Genomic DNA, 5,071 nt, shown 5'->3' on the forward strand with positions numbered 1-5,071 from the left:
AAGAGATAGATAAAATGTATAATGTTAATTTTTGCATTATTTAAAATTCAAAACCATTTAGTTTAATCGGTGGCCTGAAAGTGTCCGATGTACCTTGTCTTGCAACGAGAATGCTCTTGATCGTGGGCGCCAGGAGCATCATTTTAAATTGCGCATGAAAGTGACGTGGTCCAATGCAACAAACCTTCCTAAATCTACACAAAGGAAACGCTATGCAGTTGTGAATGGAATGTTGGCCAAGGTTGAATGAGAGAACACATTTAAAGATGACAGGTCAGGTCACGGTTAGCATTTAAAGAGGTATTGCATAAGTTGCAAAGTAAATATTTCCTCTGGGACACAAAACATTTCCATGACCAACATCAGAAACTATGAATAGTTTTAAATCTAAGGAAGCTTTCAAATTGCCAGAAACAACAGTTGATATGAGAATTTGCTATACTTTAGAACTAGGTATCTGAGGAAAAAGCAATTGATAAAAAATATTGGAACATACTGATGAGAAATGCAAAAGCAGGTTGTAAGAACATTTATTTGTAGGTAAAAAGAAAGACCAGTGAAGGCAAATATGGATCCCTTCTGGCTGAAGATAGAAGTTATCATGGGAAATAAGAAAGTGGCTGTGAAAGTAAACAATTGTTTTGTATCGAAGGTAGACAATAGACAATAGACAATAGGTGCAGGAGTAGGCCATTCAGCCCTTCGAGCCAGCACCGCCATTCAATGCGATCATGGCTGATCACTCTCAATCAGTACCCCGTTCCTGCCTTCTCCCCATACCCCCTCACTCCGCTATCCTTAAGAGCTCTATCCAGCTCTCTCTTGAAAGCATCCAACGAACTGGCCTCCACTGCCTTCTGAGGCAGAGAATTCCACACCTTCACCACCCTCTGACTGAAAAAGTTCTTCCTCATCTCCGTTCTAAATGGCCTACCCCTTATTCTCAAACTGTGGCCCCTTGTTCTGGACTCCCCCAACATTGGGAACATGTTATCTGCCTCTAATGTGTCCAATCCCCTAATTATCTTATATGTTTCAATAAGATCCCCCCTCATCCTTCTAAATTCCAGTGTATACAAGCCCAATCGCTCCAGCCTTTCAACATACGACAGTCCCGCCATTCCGGGAATTAACCTAGTGAACCTACGCTGCACGCCCTCCATAGCAAGAATATCCTTCCTCAAATTTGGAGACCAAAACTGCACACAGTACTCCAGGTGCGGTCTCACCAGGGCCCGGTACAACTGTAGAAGGACCTCTTTGCTCCTATACTCAACTCCTCTTGTTACGAAGGCCAACATTCCATTGGCTTTCTTCACTGCCTGCTGAACCTGCATGCTTCCTTTCATTGACTGATGCACTAGGACACCCAGATCTCGTTGAACTCCCCCTCCTCCTAACTTGACACCATTCAGATAATAATCTGCCTTTCTATTCTTACTTCCAAAGTGAATAACCTCACACTTACCTACATTAAACTGCATCTGCCATGTATCCGCCCACTCACACAACCTGTCCAAGTCACCCTGCAGCGTTATTGCATCTTCCACACAATTCACACTACCCCCCAACTTAGTATCATCTGCAAATTTGCTAATGGTACTTTTAATCCCTTCGTCTAAGTCATTAATGTATATCGTAAATAGCTGGGGTCCCAGCACCGAACCTTGCGGTACCCCACTGGTCACTGCCTGCCATTCCGAAAGGGACCCATTTATCCCCACTCTTTGCTTTCTGTCTGTCAACCAATTTTCTATCCATGTCAGTACCCTACCCCCAATACCATGTGCCCTAATTTTGCCCACTAATCTCCTATGTGGGACCTTGTCGAAGGCTTTCTGAAAGTCGAGGTACACCACATCCACTGACTCTCCCTTGTCAATTTTCCTAGTTACATCCTCAAAAAATTCCAGTAGATTTGTCAAGCATGATTTCCCCTTCGTAAATCCATGCTGACTCGGAATGATCCCGTTACTGCTATCCAAATGCTCAGCAATTTTGTCTTTTATAATCGACTCCAGCATCTTCCCCACCACTGATGTCAGACTAACTGGTCTATAATTACCCGTTTTCTCTCTCCCTCCTTTCTTAAAAAGTGGGATAACATTTGCTATCCTCCAATCCACAGGAACTGATCCTGAATCTATAGAACATTGAAAAATGATCTCCAATGCTTCCACTATTTCTAGAGCCACCTCCTTAAGTACTCTGGGATGCAGACCATCAGGCCCTGGGGATTTATCAGCCTTCAGTCCCATCAGTCTATCCAAAACCATTTCCTGCCTAATGTGGATTTCCTTCAGTTCCTCCATCACCCTAGGTTCTCCGGCCCCTAGAACATTTGGGAGATTGTGTGTATCTTCCTCAGTGAAGACAGATCCAAAGTAACGGTTTAACTCGTCTGCCATTTCTTTGTTCCCCATAATAAATTCCCCTGCTTCTGTCTTCAAGGGACCCACATTTGCCTTGACTATTTTTTTCCTCTTCACGTACCTAAAAAAACTTTTGCTATCCTCCTTTATATTATTGGCTAGTTTACCCTCGTACCTCATCTTTTCTCCCCGTATTGCCTTTTTAGTTAACTTTTGTTGCTCTTTAAAAGAGTCCCAGACACAAAGTGCTGGAATAACTCAGCAGGACAGGCAGCATCTCTGGAACGGGTGACATTTCGGGTCGAGACCCTTCAGACTGATGCCAAGGGAGTGGGCGGGACAGAGATAGAACGGAGACAGTAAGACTGATGGAAGAATTGCTTTGTATCTGTCTTCACAAAAGACACGACAAACATATTGGTTATAAGTGTCTGGTGAGAATGAGGAATTGAAGAAACCGACCATTTGTCAAAAAGTACTCCGGAAATTGGTTGAATTGAAAGCTGATTAAATCCCAGGGATATGATGATTTGCATCCTTGATATTTTGGGCACCAAAGGGCATAGGCAGGATGTGCCAGCTCTGGAGAGAGTCCAGGGGAGGTTTACAAGAATGATCCCAGGAATTAGTAGGTTAACCTATGATGAGCGTTTGTCGGCACTGGACCTGTACTCGCTAGAGCTTAGAAGAATGAAGGGGGATCTCATTGAAACATACGGAATAGTGAAGGATTTGGATAGAGTGGATGTGGAGAGGATGTTTCCACTAGTGGGAGAGTCTAGGACTAGAGGTCATAGCCTCAGAATTAAAGGACGTTCTTTTAGGAAGGAGATGAAGAAAACTTCTTTAGTCAGAGGGTGGTGAATCTGTGGAATTCTTTGCCACAGAAGGCTGTGGAGGTCAAGTCAGTGGATATTTTTAAGGCAGAGATAGATTCTTGATTAGTACAGACTAACTTGTGAGTGGCTCTTCAGTTCTCGATCTGAATCAAGTTACAATCAATTCAGCAAACGCAATACACATGGTGTTCCCTGATTCAGTTCAGTTTATTACCATGTGTATCGAGGTACAGTGAAAAGCTTTTGTTGTTAACCATACATCAGATAGTCAATACATGATTACAATCGATCCAACATGAAAAAAATCAGCAATTGCATTATATCCAATTTTCTGTTAAGGAAACCAGTTTTATAGCACAACTACCTGTACAGAGGAGAATGTAGAGACTCAGTTTTAGTTTTTTAAAGAGATACAGCACAGAAACAGGCTCTTCGGCCCACCGTGTCTGCACCGAACAGTGATCCCCGTACATTAACACTATCCTACACACACTAGGGACAGTTTACACTTATACCAAGCAGATTAATCTACATACCTGTACATCTTTGGAGTGTGGGACGAAACTGAAGATCTCGGAGAAAGCCCACTTGGTCACGGGGTGAACGTACAAACTCTGTACAGATAGCACCCGTAGTCGGGATCGAACCCGGGTCTCCGGCGCTGCAAGCAGTAACTCTACCGCTGCGACACTGTGCCGCCCCAAACTTGATGGGGATAAGGGCAAGCTAATTGAATGGACAAGAACAGTTGGCTGGGTAAATGTAAAAATTGTCCCTAGTGGGTGTAGGATAGTGTTAGTGTGCGGGGATCACTGGGCGGTGTGGACCCGGTGGGCCGTAGGGCCTGTTTCCGCGCTGTATCTCTAAAAAAAACAAAACAAGAAAAAACATGGAGATGGAAAGTAGAATCATAGTCACAGACCTTGGAAACAGGCCCATTGGTCCTACCTGCCCGCGCAGACCAAAGATAATAGAGGAACAAGATGAACCACTCCATTGAAATCGCCTATACTGAAGTATAGTATGCAAAAGAGCGTAACGTCCGCCATTTTAGTAGGCAAAACCCACCGTTCGCTCTGCCTCTCGCAGTGCATTCAGTGTTGTGGGGGAACAGTATGTGTGATTGATACCATTATAATGTAGAATATATCTCATCTATCAATTCACTGATTTTTATTATTTTTCTTTTTAAATGTTTCTGCAAGTTTCTGCCTACTAAAATGGCGCCATGACATACTAAGGATTTTAGGGTCGGCTGTCTATCTTGCTCCTCTAGTACCTTTGATGCAGACCAACATGCCTCAAAGTAACATAGAAAAATGTGAAGTTACCCACTTTGATGCACAAAGTACTTGTCAAATGGTGAGATAAGTAGTATTGATGGTCATATATGGATGTGCGTGCTCATAAACAATATACACAAGAAGGGCAGACTGAAAGCTCAATATTTCAGTGTATGAAATCTCGAGCATAATGGGGAGGAGTGTTCCCAAGGGGTGGGAATGTCGCTCTTTTGATCATGGAGCATTTCCTGCAGGAATCCAACAATGAGACTATATGGATAGAACTTAGAAATAAGAAATTGCCGATTACTTTGGGATTATACTATAGCTCTCCCAATAATGAGCAGAAATTAGAGGAATGGGTATATAGCCAAATTACAATAGGGTGCAATAATTGGGGAGTTGCAGTGGGACATTTTAACTTTCCCAATATTGGCTATAATTGCCTTAGCATAAAGAGCTTGGATTGGGTAGAAATGGTAAAATGCATGCAAAAGTGTATTTTTATATCAGTATGTAGATTCCAACTAGGGAATGGGCTGTATTCAACCTACTATTAGGGTTAGGGTTAAGTCAA

This window comes from Rhinoraja longicauda, chromosome 27 (genome assembly GCF_053455715.1).
Source record: "Rhinoraja longicauda isolate Sanriku21f chromosome 27, sRhiLon1.1, whole genome shotgun sequence".
Lineage (NCBI taxonomy): Eukaryota > Metazoa > Chordata > Chondrichthyes > Rajiformes > Arhynchobatidae > Rhinoraja > Rhinoraja longicauda.